The 11,232-nt window shown below is 49.0% G+C and overlaps 1 long non-coding RNA gene across 1 annotated transcript; it reads right to left on the bottom strand.

The window, feature by feature from the left end:
• Positions 1–339: 339 nt before the first annotated feature.
• Positions 340–5,609, bottom strand: LOC132646427 (uncharacterized). Its single transcript, XR_009584690.1, has 2 exons — positions 2,102–5,609; positions 340–837 (listed from the first exon to the last, which is right to left on the bottom strand). It is a non-coding gene; the product is annotated as an uncharacterized LOC132646427 (long non-coding RNA).
• Between the last annotated feature and the right edge of the window lie 5,623 nt (positions 5,610–11,232).

Below are 11,232 nucleotides of genomic sequence, written 5' to 3'. Positions count from 1 at the left end.
AGCACACTGAATCTTGCATAGTGCACGCACACTTACGCTGTCACCACACGAGCGATGGTGCTGGTATACTCTCCTTGCTCTTTGGCACGCCATTTAATTGTATTGTGCCAAACTGGCAGGATCGTGCAGTATGTTAGTGTAAAGGCCCCACAGTTTAGGGATGTCTAGAAGTGTTAACTATACACTGTCTAATTACACAACCTTCCTGTCCCAGAATGTGATTTCAGAAAGCGTCTCTGACATATGGGGAGAGGGTAGAACAGCTGGTCATTACGGTTTCCTCAAGACTATTTAGCAACACACTTGAATGTAATTAAAGGGAGACGCTGAACACAGCACTTGTGGTACAATGTATTTTTAATTTCTATGGCATGTGGTAAAAGTAAATAGATGGAAGCATTCAAGTTTCCCCACTCAGCATCCAACTTGTCAAAGATGCCGCACGCGCTTGGCTGACTGCAAGCAGGTCCTGGAGTGAGTAACAGGCATCCATGCGCGGTGCTCAGGAGGTTGCATTGTGGCCATGCTCAGAAGAAGCGTCCAGTGTCCAAGTGGATCTCACAGACAGAGATGAAGTGAAAGCACTCATTCATTCATTCACTCATTCATTCAGGCGGGCACCCATTTATCCATCAGACAGACGTGTCATTGCGTGGTGAAGGTCCCCTCTTGCCCTGGTGCAGCTCACTGACTCACTGAAGGCTGTGATAGGAGTGGCAGGAGAGAATGTCAGGTCCATACTGGGGCTGTCTCTCGACAGGAGGTGATGGGATTTGTGAGTATTTTGGTGTGAGGTCTAGAGAGCGATCCTGGCAGAAGGACTGCCAAAGTGGAGGCCTGCAAAGGAAAGAGAACACTGATGAGAGTGTAGGCTTAACAGCAGGCAACATTCGGAACGTTTTGGCGCTGGGGTAAAATGGCCTCCATTAGCACCTTAAATCCTCAGTCAGTCTGTGTCCTGTTGTCCCTTACACTTGAGGAGCTGTCTTGTGTCTATGGAATAGAATACTGAACCACTGATACACGTGAGAGCGTGGGGGACTCTCAGAGGCAGCATGCTGAGTGCCAGAAGCCATGCTGGGTGAGGGGTGTTCTGACTCTACACCCTGAGGGAATATTCTGGTGGGAGACAATTAAAAAAAAAAAAAGAAAAAGAAAGAAAAAGTGGAGTATCACTCCAGACAGCCAGACTTTATTATAATCACAGTCCAACAGGCTCATGAGGTAATGTTAATATTCCCATTTCACAGTAAGGAAGCTGAGGCTCAGAAAGCTGAGCAGCTTTTCCAGTCGCGAAGCATAGGCTCACAAATACAAAGCTAGGGGGTCAGAGGACTAAGTCAGGCCCACGTGGCAGAGCGTGTTTTCCCCCACTACGTAGGGCTAATGCCTCCTCGGAGTCATGTGGGGGGGCATGCAGCGTCACGGAGGAGAGGGAATCACGAACTACGACTACAAGCAAAGTCTAAGCAGATCCCGGGCCACAGCTGGGTGTCTGGGAATGCTCAGCCTCTTCCCAGCCTCCTCTGAAAACCTTGTACTGTACTCACGTCAGGGCACAGCGTTTATAGCAGAAAAAATAATAACAAAAATAAAGAAGAAGGAATTTGAAACAACCTATTTTACTCTCTACACAGACATGGAGAAAATGTTTAAACTTCAGCAACTAAGAAATTAAGGAAAAACACTCCAGGGTAACAAGGAGCTCAGCTCTGCTCTGTTCTCCTTAGCGTGAGTGACTCCACTGGCACCCGCTGTTCCTGCCCATCCAGCCTCATGGCCACCATCGGGGGATGAGACCTGCTGGTTCCTTCACTGGTGCTTATGGACGGCTCTCCACGCTGGAGAGGGCATCACTGACAGAAGGCCTGGTTTTCTCTAACAGGAAGAGCAGGGCTGGAGAGAGAAACCCCCACAGTCCTCCCCATGCCCTGCTGTGGGGCTGGACAAGCACTCTGGATGTAGCCTTTTGGCCAAAGAACAGAAGAACACTAACTGACCCACGTGAGCCTTGAACCCCTGACCTCATTAGCATTGTTTTCTCCCCACCTCGGCTAACCAACAGCCCAATTCCGAACATTGACTCAAAGAGGGAAGTCACCTCTTCACCTGGGGCCAGGCAAAGCCCAGCCGGCTGGGCTTTAAGAGCGTGTGGCTGCAGCGAGATAACCAGGACACGTTCATTCACAAGTTTCCCAAGACACTACCCTTCCTTTCGTCTTTGCCGAATGAAAAACTGCAGTCCATATGGCTCCCGGTCTGAAAGGCGATGGAGGTGTGGGGGTGCACGGGGGTCCGTCTCCCTCAGTGTCAGTCATGGCTGCCATCCATCCCTGGCCCCCTCTTTGGATCCAGTTCATACCACGGCCTTGATGAGGAGGTTCTGATTATGAGCAGAACACGTCTGACTGAAGACTGTGGCTGGGGAATTTCCAGACTGGGCTTTTCAAGGAAAAGACTCCAGGGAGCTCTGTGTTTATGTGCGCCTCATATGTGTGCTTCTTAGGTCCACAGCTTCCAGCAGTGTGACAAAGCAGTCTGAGAGAAACAGCTTTAGGGAGAAGGGGCTTCCTCTGGCTCGCAGTTCGTGGGAACAGTCCACCCTGGCGAGGAAGTCAAGGCAGCAGAAAACAGCTCATCACGTTGCGCCCGCAAACCGGCAGCAGACAGCAGCATGTGCCTGCTGCTGCGGGGGTCCTTGTCTTCACCTGCGATAGGCCAGGACCCCAGCCAGGGAACAGTGCCACAGTCAGTAGGTGGGTCCCTTCACGTCAATCAACACAGTGAGTATAACCTCCCACAGGCTTGCCCGGAAGTCCATCTTCCAGGTAGGGCTAGATTCTATCAAGTTGATAACACTTGCCATCACAATATGCATATATAATCGTTTAGGATTCATGTGTACGTGTGTGTATGCATGTGTAATTACATCTAATTAATTTTTTTATAGATTTGGGTTATTCCAGTAATATCCTGAGATGTAGTGGCCGCGTCAGTCATGTCAGTCAGAACACGATGCTAATAAGACCAAAGATGGTGGTTCAATCCCTGGACTAGTAGCAAGGTTTTTCTCTAGTCATGGGCCTTCGTCTTGGCTGAAGTCAACAAGGTCCCACACCAGATGATTGACATGGTGATGACAAGGAAAAGTCCAGTTTGGACAGTTCGCTGAAGAGGCACCCTCAGTGTGTGTGTGGGTGTGTGGATGTGGGGGTAAAATGACTAAGCCCAGTGGCAACAGGGCACTTTGTGTCGGTCGCGCTTGCTAAGGCAGCGTTCTTTACTGAAAGAACGACAAGACAGTTCTCAGAAACCAGAACTGACCCCTCCAAAAGTGCTCTTCAGTTCCTGGCTGTATTTTAGAGGAGTTCTCCTGTGGAGTTCGCTGTTGACCCTAAGATTTTAGCAACTCCGCTCTACTCTTCCCAATGCAGAGCAATATGGAGCTTCCCCTCAGCTCCCACCAACTAGGCACAGGCTTCAAAGCCGGGGGAAAGCCTGGCTCATGACTGGATTTGATGTGCCTGACAGTGCCCCTCCATCTCATTCTCCTCTCTTTCCAGGATCAGAGAAGACTGCGTAGCTAAGCACCTTGAAATCCGCTCTGTCCAGGATGGGTAGTCCAGGCTAACACAATAGGAACAGAACACTCCAAGATCATCTCATTGTTTATACTCAGCCCCCTAGAATCAGTGGCAACAAGCTTACAGGCAAGCCTGGGCCTCTTATTGAGAACTTGACCATGGAAGGGGTCATCCTGGGGCTGGAGGCTGTTTATGAGGGGTAGAGAGGCCAGAGCTCCATATCACCATCTCCAGACCTTAGAGACCACAAGGAATCAGCCTTTGTTGCGTTAGTTCTTTCCAGAGTCTGCCTGGCTGGCTCAGATGGGAAGAAAGTGCTTAGCCATCTTGGGTGTTTATATAGGTACCTGAGTCCCGGAACCTAAGTGCTCCCTATGATGACACAGGCAGTCCACTTAGCTGAGGGTCTCCCTTTCATAGGCCCTTTTACCCGTGGCCAGCTAAGGTTTGGAAATGTTAAGTAGAAACTTGCAGAAGGACACAATCCTATGTTTCACATTGCATGCTGAGTTGGGTGATCCAACCCTTTTCCAGCTGGCTCACTCCCACCGGGGATGGGCATGCTCCCTTTGCCCACAGATATAACTGAGATTATCTTCTCCTTAGTCACCTGGCAGCCATTTTGGTTATCAAAGAGAGAGAGTGCGCGAGAGAGGCAGAAACAGAGGCAGAGACAGAGAGAGACAGAGAGAGACAGAGAGAGAGAGAGAGAAGATATCATAAAGCATGAGTTCATGTCACCTTTATTTTACTGAACATTGTCCCCAATGTGTAAGAGTGGGGATGCTGGCAACTTGGAAACACAGAAGAGAAGCCATAAAGTGCATTCTTTGTTTTCAGAGATGGATGTACTTGACAGCAAGAGTAGAAGAAAACCATAAACTGTAGTTGCTGACATCCATGTAAGAGAGGATTGTCCATCTGTGAAACCAATAAGAAAAAGAACTCTATGCTAGTTTTGTGTAACAACAAAAAATACAGACATGATGCAGCCAACACAGGGTCTCAGTCAGGACAGATGATGCACTAAGTCTGTGTGTGCATGCTTAGGAAAAGACATAATGCAGATTAAATTCTAGTCTCAGAATAGCCTCCCATAGACGGAGCACACCTCCTGTATTGACTACATAACTGGACTGTGCCTCAGTTTCCCTCAACATCAGCCTGAAGTAAAGTAAGGACTTGACAGTTTCTATCACCGTAGTTTTTGGATTCTCCTGCTTTCCACCTACATTTGTATAACATCCCCTCACTTGGCTTAAACTTAGACCCCTCCCCCCCCCAGACTGTGATGCCTTCATATGATTCAGCCTTGGGCTTTCCCCCTGCTTGCTCCTTCTCCATTTACTTCAGCTATTGGTTGTCAGGTTAACAATGCATGCTATAAGGAGCCCACATGAGTTTCAATGCCATTTGGCCTTATAGCCAAGGATAGAATTAAGTTGTGTGTGAAATCCCATGGCAACCCAAGAATGAAGACATTCTATAATAAATCCACTCCTACAGTAGAGCTGGGAGAGGCCAAATTCTATACTCATCCTGAAAAGGTCCAATCCTTCAGTGGATCATGGACTCAGGAAGAAATTATCCAAGGACTGGGGTTGCAGCTTACTAGGGAGGCATAGTGACAGCTCACTCAGGAAAAGTGCTTGGCTCACAAGCATGAAGAGCTGAGTCTGGAACCCTAGAACCCAGACTGTAACCTCAGCTACGGTGAAGAGGGAGGCGGAGACATGTGGGTCTCCAGAGCCCACTGGACATCTAGACTTAGTCTTCTCGGTAAAGTCGCAGCTAATTAAAGGCCCTGTCTCAAAAACAGTAGAACCGGCTCAAGGACCTACATCCAAAGTTGTCCTCTGATTTCCACATGCATAACACTATGTTACGTGTGTACCTGCTCACACATGTGCACACACAAAAATGCACCTCCCACATGCTCATGCAAATGCAAACACACACGCACATACACAGACATTTCAGTGGCATAAGGCAATACTCTATAACTTTACTATAACTTCCTGTTTAGTTCAGTACCAGGAGGGTCAGGGTCGACCACTACTGAGGTGGCACATGCGCTGGTGCAGACGCTCGACTGACAGTGTTGGAGTCCTTGCTGCAGCGTGAGAGAGGGCAAAACAGAGCGCCCACGTCCAGGCGCATCTCAGGCTTGTCCACGACTCCGGGTGTTAGCCCTCGGCCTGAGGGAGTCCTCCTGATTGCACTGCATCACTTTAGACCTGTGTGGCAAGCCCAAGTGTGTCCTGAGGTTTGTTCGGAGAGGGATGTGTTTTGGAGGGTGGGCGGGACTTTTGGCATGTTGCCAAGGCTGGGCTCTCAGCTCAGGAGTACAGTCTTCACAATGAAGCTCACTTGGGTCAGACCACAAGGAGGGGAGTGACATTTTCCAGTGAAATTCCTTCAAAGAGGCAACTGATAACTCATGATCTTGCACAAATACCGTCAAGTTTCTCAGTACAGAGCATTTCCAGGTTGGTAGACAGACGGCTGGGTGTGGGTTTTAGCCTGTCTTTAGGTCCTTGCATGTAACATGGTATTGCTGCTTCTTCAGGTGGTGATTCCAGCAGGGAAGCACCACGCCTGAATGTCTCCCTCAGCCAGTGTCCAACGGGAACTCACTGGGTGTTCACTGTGAAAACAGAAATTGGGTTTTCTTTAAGGAGTCGTTACTTTTAGTGCAAAAAGCCAATACAAGCCACACCAAAGCCTTACTAATCCCCAGGTACTTTTGTGCACATGACCTCAGGGCTGCAGAGAAGAGAGATGGGTATCAGGAGAGAGTCAGAAAAGCTTCACACAGCCATACACACGCACACTCATGCTCATGCATGTACTCGCCAACAGGCTATTTTATGTAGAACTGGTAGGTAGGTAAACATTGGATAGAGCCACAAAAAGGTCTAAATGACAAATAGACACACTCACTCACATTCACACACACACACTCACACACACACATACATATCCTGAGCAACATCTTTATAATAAAGTGTGACAGGCAGCAAGGCTTTGCCGGGTGAGAGAAGAGACGTGTCAGAGCAGTTGGGCCTTGTAGAAGGTAGCCAGCCTTGGCAGGTAGAGCACCTTAAAGTTGATATGGGTAGAAAGTATAAAGACGCATAGTAATTTACAATCATGCCAGAATGATACCAGCAGAAAGGAGGCAGCCATGACCAGGCACCTTCGTCTAGATCAGAGCGATCGACCCTGAGAAAGTCAGCTGACCAAAAGGTGGCCAAGTGTCCCGGGGCTCGTCAGGGAGACTCTGGTCTTAAACATCAAGCTTCCGAGACTATCGTACTATGGATCTGCAACACCTCCCAAAGCCGCACTAAGTAAAATCTTGGCTCCCAGCTTGGCACTACTAGGGTGTTGGAGACCTCAAAGGGCAGGGCCTGGCGGGGCTTGTCTGGTGGCTGGGGTGTTAAAGCAGAGCCGGGGGAGCCAGTGGAGCCTGGTCTGTAGTGCTGAGGCAGTGTTCTGAGTGATGGGGCTCAGTGGCCAGTTTCCCTTGTGACTGAACACGCCACCCTGGAGTGCAGAGCGCTGGCGAGTGTCCTGGGGCCTTTCCTTCTCCCCAAGCTCTTTGTAGCCAATGACTCTTGGCTGGGGAGGTCTGAGCCCTCTGCGCCCTGTCTCAGCTTGGAGTAACTATTAAGGTACATGCTGCTCCAGTACAACCTGAGGCATGGCCTGCAACCACTGTGGAGATTGCCTCCCCGCCCCTCTGCCTCCTCTCCATCCCTCCACAGGTGTTGTCTCTGACAGAGATATTCCAAGGAGCCACTCCAACCTGCTCCATCTCAAAAGAGATTTCCTCAGGAACAGACTCCAGGGTGTCGCTGTCAGGAGCAGTCTAAGGAGCAAAATTCTACAAGAGATTGGAGGTTGGGTCGTCTGCTGGTCAGCTGGCAACAAAGAACCCAATAAGGTATTAAGCTCCATTCGGACAAACTCCAGGGGGCTTTGGTGATCCAGTGGCTAAGATGTTCAGTGTGATGAATAGAGGAGTGAGGCCAGTCACATGAGATGAACTGGGTTAGAAAATTTCAGGTGTCTGGGAGCCCTAGGGAGCATAGGGACTGTAGGAATGATGGAACTAAATGGCCATTCCTCAGCTGCTCTGAAGGAAGCTGCTGGGAGGCCAGGTCACTAGTCACCAATGTTAGGTAGGATGCCCAATGACCGGCCTGGAAAAGTTTTTAAATTTTTCATCCCTTATACCCAAAGATCAGAAAAATCTAAGAATTAGGCCCTGCGGTTGGTTCTAAAGGTTGAGGGTTTCAGAGCAGGTTGGTGAGTCCTAGCGAGTCCTCTGCACAGGCAGCACAGAAGGGCTTGAGTGCTGAGCCCTGAGATGTACACATGCTGTACTCGCCTGATAACCGCACAGACCCTTCCGACTTGGGGGCATGGGATGCACCCCTTTCTCTATATGTCTGCCTGGACAACATCCAGGCCAATTCCAGTCTAGCTCAGCTGTGTCTGCTGAGGGACTGGTGGCCAAGAAGGCATAGGGTGAAGGGGCTTCAGGGCCTAGCCTGTGGTACCAGCAGGAACAACTGGAATTTGAGAGAATTTGATCCCAGTGGCTTAGGAGAGCTGGGACGGCGTTACACACTATTCAGTGATGAGGGATCTGGTATCCAATGAGGCCTGGGAGACAGAGATAACCCCTGCTGGAAGGCTCTCGGGCCTTGAGATGACCCACACTAAGTGACGCGATGATACTCAAACACTGTGGCACTGACAGATGATTCAATTAAACAGCTCTAAGCTGTGTGTGTTAGAGTGATTGTGCCAGGTATGGTGAGTCCTGGGACACACCACCAGAGCCCACTTCAGGAATGCATTTACTCCCCCAGCTGTCTGGCATACTGCCAGCTGACAAAGCTCAGCCAACTGTTCTCTGTGGAAATTGTCCTTGGCCAGACAGAGGTGCCTTCCCCTTGGCCCCACTCTCTTTGAGGGGTAAGCAACCAAGTAAGAGAATGAAGGCTGCAGGAAATCAGGTGAGTCCTACAAAGATCTCATTTGGGGATGGAGAGAGAGTTCAATGATCAATAGTGTCCACTGTTCATAAAGAGGACCCAAGACCTGCTCTTAACATTCAAACCAAGCAGTTCATAACTGCCTGCAACTCCAGCTCCAGAGAATCCATACCTTCTTCTGGTCTCTTACCTACACTTGCATGCACATAATACACACCCACACACACCATTAAAACATAAAAACTATGCCTTCAAACGATCTTATTTCCATGCCTGCTAAATTACACACACCTTCCCATGGCCCTATCATATGGGACTGAATAAAACGCTCTAGATTCCTGTGTCCTTTTCCTTAAATAATTCTCTGCAGAGCTTTGTAGCTTCTCTAACCTGTGCCCTCAGGGGTCATTTAAATTGGCCATCAAATCTTATTCTAAAGAACTCTCCCTGACAGAGGTTTGCTAGGACAAGCGGTTACCCTTGAACAGGAAGCATTGAGTGGATGCGGAGCTGGTGTTCTGAGCTCAGGCAGGCATTCTTCCTTCCCCGGGTGAAGGCTGTTTACATACTGCCCAAGAAGTAAGAAAACATCTCTTCTATGCTCTGCGGCCTTGAAGGCATCGCTGGTGTGCTTTTGCGTCTTCACTGGCATCTTTCTCTCAGCCTGCTCAATGGCACCATCTGAAAGGAGGGTTGTCTTCTCTCTTTCCATTATTCGCCACAGAACAGTGTCAGCTGGTGCATCTATCCAGGGACAGACTCAGGGAAACTTGGGAGAGAGCTGTTGCCTGCTGCAGCAGAAAACCATGCTTACCCGTGAGCCTTCCATCATCAGGCCAAGACACTTGAGCTGGAGGCTGAAGGATTCAGCTCAGAAATATGTAAGTACTGGTTATTTAGAATGAGCTTCCGGAACACCCCAAAATAAAAGAAGCCCTGTATCTTAGTTTCATTTATTGCTGCTGTGATAATACACCCAGTCAAATGTAACACACAGTTCTAGGTGTATTTGCCCATCATTGTGGGGGAAGTCAAGGCAGGAACTTGAAGCAGCTAGCCTCATTACATCCACAGTCAAGAGGAGAAAGCAATGAATGCATGTATGTTTGCTAGTGCTTAGCTCTCTTTCTCCCTTCTTCTGCAATCTAGATTCCCCTGTGTAGGGAATGGTGACACCTACAGTGGGCCATCTGCACGCTGATCAAGATAATTTTGCATAGATGTGCCCACAGGCCAGCCTAATGCAGATAACTTTTCATTGATACTCCCTTCTCAGATGATCCTAGGATGCACCAACTTGACAATTAACACTAGCCATCACATCCTGAAATTACCAAGGGCAGCCATGTAGATGCTTATACCAAACAAGCACAGCTTGGTTTTGGCAGTGACTCCCTCAGTTCTCTTGAGTAAAGGTGTTCCTCTGTAGGAAGCAAACTCAAGTTCAAATGCACACCCACATTGGCTCTTCCAGGCCCAGAAGCAGCAGCTTCCCTGGATGCACAGCAGTGAGCACTCTAGACTTTCACCTCAACGGCCATGCCCAGCACGTAGCCTTCCACGGCATGGTGGGAACTGGCACCAAGCAGGGTGCTGAAGGGCTCGTCTTGATTATCATATTGTGTTGCTCCTGACAATAGAGCACAATTTCTCCCAGCTACTGAGCTCATGCAGATCAAGGCAAGATCTCTTCGCTTCTGTCTTTTCCTCCTCTGTCACAGCAAGCAGATTCTCCTGAGACTGGAAACATTTGTTTTCTCAGCCCACTAACTCCAACTACAGTACATTTCCTTCTTATCATCGTTATTTAGTCTGTAATTATTCCAGTCTACTAACTCCAGCCGAGGTTGGGGAGAGCCGTGTCTACAGCGCATAAATCACTGACTTTGGGTCCCTCGTTGTCATTAATGAGCCCAGGACATGGGAGTCCCCAAAGGATCAGCTCCCTCAAATTCCATGTACATTGATTTTACAACCCAGAGAGGACAAAGGAGGCTAGGCTGCGGGCAAGGTCTTTGCCATGAAGATCAGAAGTTTCGTTTAAGCCCGTGGTGATTGCAGCTTCGATTTATTTGCTTGTCCTAGCAGGGCTCACGGCAAGCTAATTGGGCAAAGTGTTATAAGACGGGCATCCACAATACTAAAGAAATGAAATTCTAATGGAGCACAAACCCACCCATTCCTGGAATGCTCTGGCACCGAGTACCCCTTACACTGATGCTCACCTCTGTTGGAACTTACAGGGACTCCACCTACAAGGCACACTCTGGAAACACCCCATCCTCAAACACATTCCATTTTATTCACATTCTAGAGCTGCCTTTCATTGGCCCCTGAAGAGCAATTGTTGGTGACACATATGTGTGTGTGGGGGGGGGGGGGGCGATGCCCTGGTTTGCAGAGCACATTGATTGAGGCTGCCAGCTACATTGTCCAATTTTATGTGCCCTGAAGAAGCACTGAACTGCAGAACACTGGTCACCACATCAGGGGTGGGGCGGGAGTCAAGGTAGAAAGTTGCACCAAAGCCCTGGCCACGCAGAAAACGGGACAAGAGCTGTGTGACCACCTCAAAGCTCAGAGTGATTCGCCATGCAGAAAACTGCATTTCCATTTTCTCCTGGTCTCATAAGAAACCC

Source organism: Meriones unguiculatus, chromosome 11 (genome assembly GCF_030254825.1).
Source record: "Meriones unguiculatus strain TT.TT164.6M chromosome 11, Bangor_MerUng_6.1, whole genome shotgun sequence".
NCBI classification, from domain to species: domain Eukaryota; kingdom Metazoa; phylum Chordata; class Mammalia; order Rodentia; family Muridae; genus Meriones; species Meriones unguiculatus.
Note: the sequence above shows the minus strand (reverse complement) of the source record. Positions and strands in the feature narration are given on the sequence as shown.